Source organism: Diabrotica undecimpunctata, chromosome 4 (assembly GCF_040954645.1).
Source record: "Diabrotica undecimpunctata isolate CICGRU chromosome 4, icDiaUnde3, whole genome shotgun sequence".
NCBI classification, from domain to species: domain Eukaryota; kingdom Metazoa; phylum Arthropoda; class Insecta; order Coleoptera; family Chrysomelidae; genus Diabrotica; species Diabrotica undecimpunctata.
In genome coordinates, this window is record NC_092806.1 from 80,865,943 (window position 1) to 80,882,963 (window position 17,021).

General features: G+C 34.0%; 1 protein-coding gene and 1 long non-coding RNA gene across 2 annotated transcripts in view; one reads left to right on the forward strand and one right to left on the reverse strand.

Moving 5' to 3' along the window:
* Nucleotides 1-17,021, reverse strand: part of LOC140439726 (NAD-dependent protein deacetylase Sirt2-like) — a 522,839-nt gene that overhangs the window by 34,981 nt on the left and 470,837 nt on the right. The gene's annotated exons all lie outside the window — the stretch shown is intronic.
* LOC140439724 (uncharacterized) lies at nucleotides 824-10,747 on the forward strand. Its single transcript, XR_011950690.1, has 5 exons — nucleotides 824-979; nucleotides 1,063-1,177; nucleotides 7,884-8,007; nucleotides 9,597-9,818; nucleotides 10,669-10,747. It is a non-coding gene; the product is annotated as an uncharacterized lncRNA (long non-coding RNA).

Sequence of the window (17,021 nt, forward strand, 5' to 3'; positions counted from 1 at the left end):
CTCTTGATTCTGTTTCTTAATCATCATCTAATATACTGAATCACTGATAACTGTGTATCTTGACTGAACTATTCTGACTTACTATCTTACTATTACTGAACAACTGACTTCACTATATTGAAAATATGACCGACTGACTTTATACTGACTTCCTACTGAACTCTTGAATCCAAATCACCTCATATTTATATCATTTTTTCTGTTCACGAATGTTCCCGAAAAAATATATGTTCGAATATTTCCATTTCACAGACATAACCATGTTCGCGAAGGTCCTACCGTAAATAAAGGTTAAATTCTGTCTATTGACGTCTTGTTTCTATATTTCTAGATAGTTCCTTCCCATTCTATATAGAAGATTACTATTCTAACTAAAATTATATCTAGAATCAGAGATTTCAGATCAGAATACAAATTTATATACATATAAATTACACATTTTAAATTATTAAATGACACTATTTTAAATCCATAATTCTATATAAAAGTTCCTACTATTTATTTACTTGCATGTATACTTGGTTGCCTACAAAGATGGCTCACTCAAATATATTTACAATATTATAATTATTAAAATAAACAAATACATTGCAACTTAAACACTTTTTAAACTTATTATAATGTTAAATCCTTAAGAATGCCCTCATAAGTACTTTTATAATATTCTCTAGTATATAACTTATTAAAATTATTTTTTTTAAACACTAAAAGAAATAATTCACTTATTATTTTTTTAAATATTAATTTTCTTATCCACATACCTTAATATAATAAATTAAATAATTCAATTTTTTATTTAAAATTGTTCTATCAAGTACATCCCTGTTCCGTGTCTATGTCAAGTGTCATGTCAAATGGAGCAATGGAGGCTATATCAGAGAATAAAAATATAACCTAATGGTCTATATTGTGTTCTGTTTATTTATAGACAAAATATAGGTAAACATTTCCGTTTAAAAGGCTTTCATCAATATGAATGGTAAGTTTTACACTTTTCATATTATTTTTAGAAAAACATTTATAGAATCAATTTAGTATCTAACCCCAAATTATGATTTTTAGGGCACAAACAATTTCCATATGGACAAGATCAACAAGTATGATGTCAAATTGATTCACAACAATGAAATCTACTATCTATCAACAAATCAAAATGAAATGGATCTATCAGTGAACTGTTAGTGTTTTTATTATTAGTGTTAAAAGTATAGGAAACATTATTCAATCTCTTCATAATATTTAAAAATATCATTTATATGAAATATGCCTCTAGGTTTTTTATCTGTATCTATCAACACATAACTATTTAGTCCATTCTGATTTTCGATTCTGTATGGACCTTCAAACATTGGTTGTAATTTCTTACAACGGTTTTCCCTAACATTACTCTTTCTAAGTGAACGAATTAACACTTTGTCTCCTTTTTGAAATGTGATTGGTCTTTTTATTTTTCGATTTTGTCTTCTGATATATTTTTCAGCTTTCCTCCTAATTCGGTTATTCACTTTCTGCATTACTTGTTCTAATATATCCTGATTATATTCACTAATCCATTTTCTGTTTCCTATATGGCCAAACATTAAATATTCTGGTACTTCCTCTGTATTTAAATTATGTGTATTATTTAAAAACTATTCTACTTGTGGTATATGTTGCTGCCATGTCTCATGTTGATCCTGGCATACTATCCTTAAATATTTTATAACTTCTTTAATATATCTTTCTGCAGGATTTGCCTGAGGATGTCTGATAGTTGTAAAATGAATGTTGATTCCCTTTTTCTCACAAAATGCCCGAAATTTTTGGTTGTTAAAATATGTAGCGTTATCTATTATGCAATTTCTAAATGGTCCTATTTCTTCGAAAAATTGATTAATATATAATTTCAATGTTTTAATATTTGTTCTTGAGCAGGGATATAGTTTAATAAATTTTGTATATAAATCAACTATCACTAGTATATGCTTTTTTCCTGTTGGACTGGGAACTAAATTTGAAATGAAATACATGGAAACGGTATTTAGTTTTTCATATACAACATTAGATTTATATGTGTTCTGGTTTTTGAAATTCTTTTCTTTGTTTATTTGACATATTTGGCATTGGTAGTAATTTCTTTTGCTATACTTATGTCATTCTTTGCAAAATAATTGTCCCTAAATAGCATCCATTGTGTTCACGCCTCCATCCAATTCAAGTTTATTTTATGCATTTTTACAATCCGGCAACATAGTGGCGTAGGGAGATATATTATGCCATATGTGAAGATAAGGCGAGTCCCTTAAGGCACCCCAAAGACGACAGACAGCACTCAAGTACGAGACGGGATCGGTGATGCAGCATTAGAGCGAGCGGACATAATACTTAATAAGCGTTATATATATTCATGTATTGTGTAATTCAAAATAAAATCAGTTTTGTTTTCGCACGGAGTTTGATTATTAACCAGCGGCACAAGCGAAGTGCATATCAAGCAAATCCATGGTCTATTCGAGCTGAATCATCAAATTCTTGTGTTGAAACAGTGTAAATTCACCGAATTCCGAACTCATATTTGTGTCATCAAATTAGCGGGCGAAATAGTGCATTCATAGTGGCCCGAGCGCGTTATAGACTGTCGAACGTTAATCTTAAGACAGTTACATAATTGGACAACTGTGGGTTTAAAATCTGTGAAGAACTATTATACGAGTTGAGGCATATCCTTGGCGCCAGGAGGCTAGGGCTGTTACAATAAACATACAAATATTTTGGTGAGCATATCCATTTCACATTTCCTTTTATTTATCAGTCTTTGTATCTTTATTCTGCACATGTGATAATTCTGAGAACGTTAGGGTCGAATATCAAGCGATTTATAATCTATTTCTGTTTACTGTTTAATTCATTATAAAATTATGGAGAATTTAAAGCGAAAAAGGGGCGGTTTTAAATGCAAACTCACAATATTTTCGAAATTTATATTAGCGTTAAATGATAAAATAACTAAGGGTGAAACGATTTCAGATTTAGAAGTATTACAGGCTATTGAAATGGTAAATAATATAGAACATTTACAGGGCGAATTCGATGAGGTTCAGGGGCAAATAGAAAATACGGTTCAATTTGAATTATTAGAGGATGAATATACGGAGCGCGAATAATTCTATAACAAATATTATTCACAATTAGCGGTAGCGCGAAAAATCATTCGCGATAATCAACAAGTAGCTTGTATAGAAAGCGATAAAGCAAGTGAGCGCTCTAAGAATTCATATACAGGGCATTGTATTGAGCTTAAACCTATCGAGTTACCAAAATTTGATGGGAATTATAATAATTGGTTAGATTTTGCAGATCTTTTTGAATCTTTAGTTAACAGAAATGAGTACTTAGACAATATAAGGCGTTTTCATTATTTACGAAGTTCATTACAGGGCGGTGCGGCGCAGGTCATACGAACATTAGAGTTTACCGCCGAAAACTATGCAGTTGCGTGGAAATTAATTAGGGAAAGGTACGATAATAAGAGATTATTAATTTCCAATCATATTAATGCCTTATTTAATATAGAGCCAATACATAAAGAGTCATCTAATAAATTGCGGCAATTAGTTGACATTTTTTCGAAACATTTATACGCGTTAAAGCAGCTAGGGCTACCTACTGATTCGTGGGACATACTCCTTATTCATATTATTTCTTGTAAGTTCGATACATCGACTTTACGCGCATGGGAGAATAGCAAAACACATAATGAAATTCCTAGTTTTGATGATTTCAAAACGTTTTTAAAATCAAGGGCGGACCTCTTAGAATCCCTTGAGGTAAATCAAGCTGAAAAACAAAATACACGGAATATTTCTCAGGCGGGCGCATATTCACGGAATACGAAATATTCATATAACATTCGCGGTCTATATTCATCACAGGGAACTTTAAATAAATCGGATAATACACAGTGTTGCCCTATTTGCAAAAGGGAACACAACATTTATCAATGCGGCGAATTTTCAAAACTTTCATCTAGGGACAGGTTTGATAAAGTAAGACAGGTCAATCTTTGCACGAATTGTCTTAAACCTGGACATTTCTATAAGCGGTGTAGACAATCAACATGCAAGAAATGCGCGTCAAAACACCATACGTTATTGCATCCAGATAGATCAAGCGAACAGAACGCAGCTTTAGTTCATCAACCGGTAGAAAACGCGAGCGATATACGATCTGCAGATAATATACAAGGTAGTTTAAACACTACCAATTTGTCAGTTTCGTCAGTTAGCGCTGCAGATCAAACTATACTGTCCACAGTATTAGTTAATATTTTTGACGGCCAAGGTAAGGCATACATAGTGCGAACTTTGTTAGATTGCGGTTCACAAAGCTCATTCATAACCGAAAATTTATGCGATAAACTTAGATTAAAAACGACAAGCGCGAACATATCAGTCATGGGCATAAATAATATTGCATCTCCCGTTCGATTCAAATGCGAAATAAATATACAGTCGCGTAGCGATATAACTTTTCATAAAATTTTAAATTGTTTCGTAATACCAGAAATTACGGGGTGCGTGCCGGCATCTGAAATAAACATTAGCGATTTGCAGATACCTAAACATTTAAAATTAGCGGATAATTATTTTCATAAACCACAAAAGGTCGAATTGTTGATAGGAAGTGATCTATTTTGGCAAATACTGGGCACAAACACAATTAGTTTAGGTAAAAATAAACCATTCATGCAAGAAACAATGTTTGGCTGGATCATAGCAGGGCCGTATATCAGCCAAAACAAAGCATCAGAAAAGCGAATAACTAAGTGTAATTTCACAAACACAATCGAAGTTACAGAACAGCTAAGTAAGTTCTGGGAACTTGAAGAGGTTTTCAATGGAAAACCTGCACTCTCGGGCGAAGAAATTGCATGCGAAAAACATTTCGAAGATACGGTGAAACGCGACGCGACAGGCAAATTCATAGTATCATTGCCATTTAAGGAACCGATAAGTTCACTCGGTGATTCATTTCGTCAAGCAAAAAATAGATTTTTAAATCTCGAGCGTAAGTTGAATAAAGATGCCAATCTTAAAACTCTTTATAGCGAATTCATCCAGGAATATAAAGAGTTAGGACATATGAAAGGTTTATGCAGAATTACGGAAGCGGCAACAGACTTTAGGGTAAATACTACATTTTATTTTATGCCACATCATCCAGTATTAAAAGAAAGTTCTTTGACGACACGTTTGCGCGTTATGTTCGATTGTAGTGCGCCAACTACAAACGGCATTTCATTAAATAGTATTCAAATGGCCGGACCAACCTTACAAAATGATTTATCTCCATATCTTGATGATCAGAGCATCATGAGAGTAGGCGGGCGTTTAAAGCATTCCGAGTTTACGTATGACAAAAAACATCCCATCATTTTAGCGGCAGATCATATAGTTACATCGTTAATATTTAATCATTTTCACAAGGATCTTATGCATGCTGGTCCTCAGCTTTTACTTGCAACTATAAGAGAAACTTTATGGCCGTTATCAGGAAGAAATTTAGCGCGACGTACCGTACACAAATGTGTAAAATGGTTTAGATTAAAATCTAAATCCATTCAGCCAATAATGGGTGACCTACCTGCCCAGCGTCTCGCAGGTGGCCCACCGTTTATTGTAACAGGTGTAGATTATGCGGGCCCTTTCTTAATTCGCGATAGAAAGGGTCAAGGTTGTAAACTAATAAAGAGTTACATGTGTCTTTTTATTTGTTTTTGTACGAAGGCCATACATTTAGAATTAGTTACAGAACTGTCTAAGGAATCATTTCTGTTGGCCTTTAAAAGATTTATTGCGCGAAGAGGCAAGCCTCAAAAGATGGTCTCCGACAATGGAACCAATTTTATAGCAGCTAGTTCGGAGTTAAAATTGTTAAGAAAATTTTTAGAGCAGCACACTCCCGCGATAAGAGAATCCTTGCTAAAGAATAATATTTCGTGGTCCTTCATACCTCCCTATTCTCCACATTTTGGCGGACTGTGGGAAAGCGGAGTAAGAACAGTTAAGCATCATTTGCATAGGGTTTTGGGAAACGCGCACTTAACGTTCGAGGAATTTTATTCGTTGCTTGTGCAGATTGAAGCTATAATAAATTCCCGACCGATTCATCCTTTATCCTGTGATCCAAATGATCTCTCCCCATTAACTCCTGCACATTTTCTCATCGGAAGACCACTTATTACCAATCCAGATCCAGATTTGCGTCATGTTCCAGTTAATCGGCTCTCAAAATTCCAGCATATTCAGCAGCTTTCTCAGCATATATGGGAACGATGGAACAAAGAATACATCTCCGAACTACAAAAACGCACGAAATGGACTACTACTAACGCTGAAGTTGCGGAAAACACGTTAGTGCTCATAAAAGAGGACAATTTACCTCCATTAAGGTGGAAGTTAGGTCGCGTGATCGAACTTTTACGCGGCAGTGATGGTGTAGCCAGAGTTTTTAGGATAAAGACAGACAATGGTATCATAACTCGTTCTTTTTCCAAGGTGTGTCCGCTACCCGTTTTGGACTAAGTGTAGTTTAAACATTTGAACATTTAGCATGAGCAGACGATTTTGTTGGCAGTGTGTGCCAAGGCGGGGGCCATGTTCACGCCTCCATCCAATTCAAGTTTATTTTATGCATTTTTACAATCCGGCAACATAGTGGCGTAGGGAGATATATTATGCCATATGTGAAGATAAGGCGAGTCCTTTAAGGCACCCCAAAGACGACAGACAGCACTCAAGTACGAGACGGGATCGGTGATGCAGCATTAGAGCGAGCGGACATAATACTTAATAAGCGTTATATATATTCATGTATTGTGTAATTCAAAATAAAATCAGTTTTGTTTTCGCACGGAGTTTGATTATTAACCAGCGGCACAAGCGAAGTGCATATCAAGCAAATCCACATTGCTTTCTTGAACCAATATGCATGTAATTGTTATGTAAATTTTTCAATATTTTCCTTGCCAAAGTTCTACTTATTACATATACTACTATGCCATTTATTATTTTATAATACACCCCATCTTTCCTAACGACTTTTTGTTTTTCACTCAAATTGATCTGATCTCTTATGATTTCTTCTTTAGAATATAATCCAGTGCTTTCTACTAACTGATTTAATCCAATTTTTATTGTTTGCTGCCCTTTTTGTGATGTATTTTCTAACCTTGACAAAGCATCTGCCACAATGTTGGATTTTTTTTGTTTTTTGTATTTGTTATTTAATATAGATGTTAAAGCTTGGTGATCTGTTTCTATAGTAAATTCATTACCCAACAAATAAAATCTTAATTTTGTGACACAGTGTATGATACTTGCTAGTTCTAATTCTGAAACTGAGTAACCCTTTTCATGTGGCTTTGTAATTCTTGAAATGAACTGTATTGGGTATTTGACCCCATCATGTATTTGTAATAATACCCCTGAAAATCTCTCTATCGATGCATCTGTTCTTAATATAAATGGCTTTGTGTAGTCAGGGTGGTATATTTTTAAATTTGACAGAAAAATGTTTTTGATTTCTTGGAATGCTAGTTCTCTTCTCTGATCCCATCTCCACTTTACACCTTTCCTCATCAGTTCAAGTAATGGAATTTCTTTTATACTTAGATCTGGTATCATCCTTTTATAATAATTAATTATTCCAATGAATCCTCTTAAAGTTCTTAGATTGTGTGGTGTTTTATATTCCTGAATGACCTGTGTCCGTTCTGGATCCATTTCGATTCCCTTAGTGTTAAGTTTATAACCTAGATATATTACTTCTTTTTGAAAAATTGTACATTTTTCTTGATTTATTTTTAGTCCAACTTTGTCTAATCTGTTGATTATAATTTTTAGGTGTTTCTCATGATCTTCAGCCGTGATTATTGAGGGCTATATGCCTTATTATCATTAACTAACCCCTAATGAACTGTATTAATTTCACCAACGCTTGATTTTAATCACACCCCGTACCGGGATGGTAAGTTTGTCTAATCCTTTTTTTAATATAAATTAGAATAAAAAGTTGAGTATAGTAAATACAGATATTATTTCTGAATAAACGCTAATACTAAAAGCATGGACCTTATATGAATATTAATTTAGCACAATTTTGTACCGAAATATGAAGTCAGTAAACACTATATACCATAACGAAATAGTTCAGAATTCAAATAAAATGTCAAAATGTTTTTATATCTACCAAGTCCTGTCCTGAGCAAGGTTAAAACTGGAATCCTGGCTGTCCTTACAGGTCCTTCTTGTTGTTGAACCTTAATGTGGTTGTAGCACTTATAAACACTTGGATTTATTCTTGCATGAATACGGCACTCTTAGCTAATTTTTACACTATTACAAATAGTTCAAATTATAATGTATGGTAAATTAATTACTATTTAACTGGGAATAAGCCACAATTAAAGGTTAAAATACGTTTATTGACGTTTCAATTTCCACTTCGGAAATCGTTCTCAAAATACAAACATTAGTAAATTAAACAAATCTTGTTTTTGTTACTTAGTGAAAAATTCTTCTAATAATTTAATTTTATCTGACTCATCTATATTGACAATTCAGACATACATTATACATTTTAAAGTAGACGACTTTAAAATGATATTGCCAATATTGTTGAGTTGCGTTCCTGGGACGACTTTACTTATAAGATAGTTCATTCGATTACATGAAATCAACTTTAACTTGAGAATATCCGTCAGAAAAGATCATAACATGTAATTCGTCTTTAAAAAGACAAATACATGCCATGATGACAGTAAAATTCTCCTGTTAGTGATTCCATAGTAAATAAATATAAATAAAATAGCTTCAGAACAATATAATGTATGGTATTGATACGAGTTACCATAGATGAACTATTACTATTCTCCACGCTACGTGCGAATATTTTCCAACTACTTGCGAACATATTTCATCGATAAAAAAACCATGATTCTCATTTCGAGATAACTAGCAACATTTGTATAACCCCCAACGGTGAAAAGTCGGAGTCGGTTCTCGACTCTCAATCTCCGAATATTAGCGGAAACGACAACGTCTGTACGCCCCAAAAGTGGACTGGTACTAACTGTTTAAAATTGATTCGACCTTCTTCCGATGCATAATTCCCGTGATCTGTGACGTAGTTTGTTTACGTTTAATTTCTAAGAACATGGCTTTCGAAAAATAGCCTCTGTTTATTTAGGCAGATTCTCGGAACATTCTCCCCCCGCTGGCTTGGCCAGAAAAAATCCATATATTGAACTCCCCAGCAACTGTTAGCTACAGCTGGAGTCGGGTCCTGCTAAACCTAATTCCTAATCTAATTTAAGCTTGCAAACTATTCTATACTTAACGCAATAGACAATACGAATTTCAATGCGAATGATACCTTACACGTAAAACTAAACTATAAACGATAAATATATATATATATATATATATATAGGAGCAATATATATATATATATATATATAGCATATATATATATATATATATATATATATATATATATAGCAAAGGAGGATTGTCTTCATTTTTAACAAGTACTAACTCATTCTTCTTCTTCTTCAGTGCCTTATCCGGTCCGGATGTTGGCGATCATCAAGGCTATCATGGTTTTGTTGACTGCTCTGCGAAACAGCTCCGCTGAGGTCATCCCAAACCATTGTCGGAGATTTTTCAACCACGAGATACGACGGCGTCCCGGTCCTCTTCTGCCAAATACTTTACCCTGCATAACAAGTTGAAGAATTTGATATTTTTCTTACTAACTCATTGAGCTCAAGATTTTTGGTAGGTATCCTCCACTTTGGTCTATGCTGTAATTGATTTAAGCTTAACCCATCTTTGCCAAAATAATTGCTGTGTTTGTGCAATCTTCTTGTAAAGATTTAACCTATTTTCCTTCACCGAAGTAACGTCCAATTCTGGATACGCTGTCAAATTGGTGCCAATCAAAAAATGTCCTGGGGTAAGAGATGTAAAATCATTTGGGTCATTAGATAATTTGGTAAGAGGTCGTGAGTTCAATATAGCTTCAATCTGTACAACTACTGTATAAAATACTTCAAAAGTGACAACATTTTTTCCAATTAAACGATAAATGTGGAACTTTGCACTTTTAATCCCACTCTCATGTTGTAACGATGCTCTGATCGTTTAACAGTTCGAACCGTGGGAGTGTCAATATTTGCGCATCCACTTCTACAACGTGACGGCGAAGTGGGAATCAGAACGGCTATTTAAGGCGTGTGAATAGCGGAATTAGATAGTCTTGTTGCTAGCGCTCTAGGCTCCCTGACTCGCCGGTGTAGTGAACCTGCGAGCCATCTCGGACAGAGAGATTTCCGTATTGAGGATCGTACTCTGTCCCTAACCAAGCGGAACCCATCGGTGTTGCGTATTGAGCATTACCGCGGATCTGCACATAACCAACCGGGACAGAGAGATTTCCGTATTGAGGATCATACTCTGTCCTTAGCCAAGCGGAACCCGTCGGTATTGTGTATTGAACATTGCCATGGGTCTGCACAGCTAAATATTTTGTTTGTGAGTGTATTCGGAGCTTTCGCTGAATTGAAGCGAAAGCGAATATAAATCTGAAATTTCTTATTAGAACTAATTAATTTCTTTTCTTTTATAGACGTTCGCCGGGGACTTCGTTCATCGTGGGATCCAGACGGGGACGTAGAATTCGTTTTAGTTTTATTCATTGTATAAATATACAACGTAGAATTCCTTTTTATTTTTATTTATTGTATATACTAAATTAATAGATTTATTTTTATTTCAAACCTGTGTTTTACTGAGTCTGTCACCCCGAAAGAGCTACCCATTACAATGTAAACCTCCCCAGTGTGGAGCCTTTGGTGGTAAAAATTTGAATTCTATTAAATTTTCTAGACAATAATTTTTTATATGAATGTTTTGTTCCTTATTTATTAAAAACTCATGAAGTTCTTTAAGCTGATTCCGTGCTCCAAAGAAATTGGTTGCATTATCACTATAGATAACGGTAGGATTTCCTCTACGAGCAGTAAAGCGTTTCAACGCTAAAAGAAAATCTTCGGTAGTCAAACTTGAAACTACTTCCAAGTGGATAGCATGAGTAACCAAGCAAACGAAAATAGCTATATAAGATTTTGTAATTGCCGCTTTTCTAAGGTTAGAGCTTTTTGTTAAAAAATATCCACCGTAGTCAATGCTTACCTTTTTAAAGGGCCTAGAGACAGTGACCCTATCCTTGGGCAAGTCTGCCATGATTTGTGTCATTGGTTGACATTTAAAACGAAAACAAATCATACAGCGATGTATCACTGTCTTCGCCTCTCTTAAATCGTTGAGAGGCCAAAATTTTAACCGAAAATTTGACAGAGTGGTTTGCGCGCCTGCATGTCCTAATTTTATATGCATATCCCTTATCATCAGCGAAACAATTCGGTTGTGAGCCGGTAATAAAATAGGATGCTTTTGATCATAAGGAACCTCAACATTCTCCAATCGCCCACCCACACGTAAAAATCCATCTTCTAAATTGTACATAGGTGTCAACGCCGCTAAGTTTTTATTTGAAAAAATTTTATTTGCTTTTAAATCAGAAATTTCTTTACTAAAATATTTTTGTTGAAGCTCCCGTACTATAAGATCTGTTGCGTTATTTATTTCCCTAGGAGTTAAATTCTCGGTAAGTTTATCTAAACCCGTTTTCGAAAGCCTACAATTTTTTATAAATCTTAAAACATATGCGAAAATGCGTTGAGTTTTTTTATACGAGGAATATCGATCAGAAGTCAATAACCAAATGCTATCATCTACTTGAATAGCTGACAATAAGACGTTTTTCGCTTAGGGAATGTTTTGCAACTTAAAGTTTATTCTTAACTGTTCGTAGTTTATATTTACTAATGACAAAAAGGGTGGGCCATGCCACCACATGTGCGAAGCACCCAACAGCTCTTTCACTGCCACACCTCTACTAGGTAAGTCTGCCGGATTCCAATTAGATCGCACATGGTGCCAAAGAAAATTCTTACCTATTGACTGTATAGCCGCTACCCGATTCCCAACGTAAACATTCCATCTCGACGAACTGGAATTAACCCAACATAAAGCTATCTCCGAATCCGACCAGATATGGCTTTCTTTGATCAAAACACGATTTTTAAAAATATCTAGAAGAGAACTAACCAATTGGGTACCTAAACTAATTGCACATAATTCTAGCCTGGGAATCGTCGTTTTCGATAAAGGTGCAACTCGCGATTTTGACGTAATCAATACCGACGAAACTGTTTCATTGCTATAAATCGTTCTCATATATACTACTGCCGCATATGCGGTCTCACTTGCGTCACAAAATGCGTGCAATTCTATTTGACTAATATTTTTATCTACAAAAACTAAGCGAGGAATACTTATTTTTTTCAATTCACTAAAATCAGAGCAAAACTCCTTCCAAATCTTTAATAAATGCGGTTCGGTAATTTCTGAATCCCAATCTAACTTTAACAACCAAAGCTTTTGTATCAAAATCTTTCCTCTAACGATAAATGGTGTCAATAATCCCATTGGATCAAAACATTGAGCAACCAACGATAGAATTTTTCTTTTCGTGATTGGCCCGGTTTTGTTAATTACCGGTACGACAAAGCTTAAGGAATCACTAACGGAATTCCATCTTAAACCAAGAACTCTATTGGAGTGTTCTTTTGATAAATCTACATCTTGTAATTCCGAATTTTTTGCACGATTTTGATAATTTTTGGATATTTCGGTTGAATTTAAAACAACTTTATGTAACGTAAATCCAGATTTGTTGAGCACTGTGTTCAAGTCAATATTTAGTTTATTTAATTCCCCTATGGTATCACATCCAGCTATGATGTCATCCATATACGTTTGTTGTGTTAACATGAGCGACACTATTGGATAATTATCTTTATTTTTATCTGCGATATCTTTCAATACTCTCGTAGCCAAGAAGGGAGCACAGTTCGTGCCAAAAGTTAATCTTTGCATCTCTATACATGACAGCTGCTCTCCGACATTATTTCTCCACAATATATTTAACAAAAATCTGTGATTTGGATTTATTTGTATCTGCCTAAACATTTTTTCAACGTCCCCTACTAAGACAAATTTGAAGGTTCGAAATCTCAATAAGATATCGTACAAATTAGGTTGCACCTGATATCCTTTTAGCATGGTATCATTAAGTGACAGACCGGTAGTGGTTTTCCCACTTGCATCGAAAACAATCCCAACTTTAGTCGAAAGACTCTCTTCTCGAATCACTGCGAAATGAGGTAAAAAGTATTTATTCAAATTATTATTAAATCTTTCCAATGGAATTACTTTGGCGTGATTTAGTTGTAAATATTCTTCTATAACCGATTTATATTCGGCAAAGTGAACTTTATTTTTACCCAGTTTCTTCTCGAGATTGAAGAAACGGTTCCTAGCCATAGCTAGCGAATCTCCTAACTGTTCAAAATAGTTATTAGTCCGAAATGGCATATCTACTTGATATCTTCCGTCCGGAAGTATAACCGTGCTATCTACAAAAATTTGCTCGGCCATTAACTCATCTGAGTTTAAACTTTGCTTTCCTTTCGGTATGTCCTCTGAGTACCAGAACTTTTCTATAACGTGTTCTAGAGCTTGCGAATTTCCCGAAGAGATACACAGCGAAACACACGGCGCTGTATCTTCGCTTGTATGATGAGATTCTTGTGAGCTTGATTCAAAACACGCGTGAATTGAATGTTTTTCCTTTTGTAAAGGACTTTTTACGAACGAATTTGGTATTGTACCGGCTACTATCCACCCCATTCGAGAGTTTTGAAGCGTAGGCATATTTTTACCTAAATGATGCATACCCTCAAGTAATAATTTATAACAATAGTCTGCTCCAATTAACAACTCTATATCTGACTTTACGTAATAGCGACGATCTGCTAAAACAAATTCCGATGGAATGCTAAATTTTTCTACGTCGATGTCAAACTGAGGTAATTGACAAGTTATTTGATCCAAAATACCACAAGACATTTTCAATTTTTCCGAATTATTCAATGAGTTTATTACAATATTAATTATTCTGTGAGACCTCGCTACGCTAATCCCGATTCCGGTAATAAAGGTGTAGCGTTATAACTGCTACATTGCCTGCTTTCTTTCTTATGTTAATATATTTCGTTAATTCTATTCTCCAATTTCCATATCTTCTGTCATAATTCATATTCTTCTATATCCTCCATTGTATCTCTTATTATTCTATATATTTTCTCAGATATAGATTGTATCAGAATTATGTCGTTACTTAATTGATTCATTATTCTCTTTTCATTTTTACTGGTATTTGGTATAAAAACCAGTTGGCGTCCAAATCTATCTTCTTTATATATATATATATATATATTTCAGTATCTACCTTTCCTATTTTCTTAATAATCATCATTTTTATCTTTTACTCAAGTTTCTAAAGAATGAATTTTATTTTCATCTCTATTTCTGTTACTTTGGAACGAGAGGTGCCATCTTTATTCTCTGTTTAGTTTAATGCTAGTGACAAAGACTCCTTTTTGTTGACATTTCCCCCTTCCCGTTCGATACAAAAGTCGATATAATGGCTTTTATTTCTAAAAATGTCGATTTTCTTCATGACTTTTGTAAAGGTATAATAACCAATTGTTGTGTCGTCTCCTGAATTAGGAGGTAAGAGTTTAATATATTTTATCGGTTTCCTGATTCTACCTGTTGTATAAAAATCTTTTATAATTTTAACTTTGAAAATTCTCATTATTTATGATTATCGTATGTAAGTAGGTACATATTTTTGTGGATATTTCTTGTGTTTTTTTTATTTCTTATAATAAAAAATTAGCGATAAGAAATATATAGTTTCTTTAATATACATAGTATGTAAAAGTTTTACGAATATTTTTACAGTTTTAAATATTGAATTTAGATCCTTAATAATATCTTTTGATTTTAATAATAATTAACTTTTGACAAACTACCATTTCTATATAGAAATGTTTCTAAATTCTAAATTATCTAGCTTTTCAATAAATATATCTTGTCATTTTTACCGAATCCGCTTTGTAATTAATATTAGAATAATTCAGTAGTAAAAATTAATTACCATTTGCTTTAAAAGATTATATATCCTTACTTTTACTTATTTGCTACATAAATAAGAATTGTTTCTCGACTTGCTTGGGTGAATAATGATAAAATTTTGTTAAATTTGATTGGTCACCTATTCATCCCCCAAGCAAGGTCTCTCATTTTGGTTTCACCATTTTCTGAAGCAAGGTGTGTTTTTCTTCATTTTAGTCAACCTCCGGGATACATTTCTCAGGTGCGGGTCAAATTATATTAACATCCAGAAGACCAACCGGCCTGAGAATGGCACTATCATTCCGATAGGAGAGTTGACTCCAGGACAAGAAAATCCATGACTAACAACATGGCTTGCTAACAACCATAGCAGAAAAGACCAGGATAAAACCTAGGATTTGGTGACAAGCATTTTTCCTTACTATAATGTAACACTGTAGCAAGAAGTCGAATAATTTTTATTTAAATTCAATTTAATTTTTAAACATGTATTTTTCTGCCCTTTTTGTTTAATATTTTAATAAACATGTGTTAATTTAACTGTGTATTGTTTCTTCTTTTTACTTGTTTGCGTGTGTTGCTCCAGAGTAGGCCATATTCACGTCCTGAGTGAGCTAGCCAGGGAGTGTTTCGTATAACGTCTAATGTAGCAATTTTGCAATTGATACATTAGGGGTTATGACGTTAAAAATTGGTCCCAACGGGAAACGATTTGTCGCTCCAACGTTGTTAGTGATGTTAGTCAGGTTGTAGCAGCAAACTAAGGTTGGCGGTTACAAGTTGACAACAGCAGCTCAACGTTGGGATGTTACAAATTGAGCCTCGAAGGGTTACAAATTGGCACCCAATGAATGTTCGTTGGAATGTTACAAATTGGTGCCTAACGTTACAAATTGGCGCACCAACGTAATATACTCTGAGTAATGCATACATTCTTGTATTTAGTTGAAACAATACTTTTATATTTTCTTGCTATTATTATCTTTAACATTTTTCTTCCTATTTTGAGTAGTAAATTTATTAAATTTCAGTAAAAATATCTATTTTCTATCTTACTTACTTTTTTATACTTATTTTTTTATCTAGTTTTTACTGATAGTTTTTTTTGATCACCAACCTTTTTTGTCTGCTGGTTATCATTAACCTTGACAAGTCCATGTGTTGTTGGGTAGTGTTAAAACTTAATTAAATATAAAATAGTAGTTTTATATTATTTTCGTAAATTTAATTATCTTTATCTTTAAAGTTGATTTGGTTACTTGTTGGTTTACATAAATTATTGTTTTTTAAATAATCTTACAAAATGGCTACCATCAACCCTAAGCATTTGAAAACTGATGAGTTAACCTATGAGTTAATTATTAGAGATCTTGAGGTTCCTTCTACTGTCGATGAGAAAAGAAGAGTCCTTAGTGGAATTTTGTCTCAGGAAGCATCAGACAGAAGCTTCTCTGAAACAGTTGTCCCTCTTGAATTTGAGCAAGACCATAATCAGGCCTTGGCTACTCTTGCTGATTTATCTAGTATCATCGATGAATTTTCAGGTAGTAAGTCTGATTATAGGTACAAATGTATTTGTTCTCGTTTAACTCATTTGTCTGGCCGTGTATCTCGTCTGAAGACCACTTCTTCAACGCAGGAAACAGTCAAAAGACAGTTACGGAGTAAATTATTGTCAATTGAGGGTGTGCTTGTGGAAAAACTTAATCTTCTTTCAGAATCTACTCCAGTTAGGGTAGAATCACATACTGCATCTTCAGTAGTGAAGTCTGTGCCCATTTATAAATGGGGAATTCAAAAGTTTTCCGGCAAACAGCCTTTGATTCCTTTTCTTGAACAAATTGAGACGCTTAAAATCTCCAGGAATTGTTC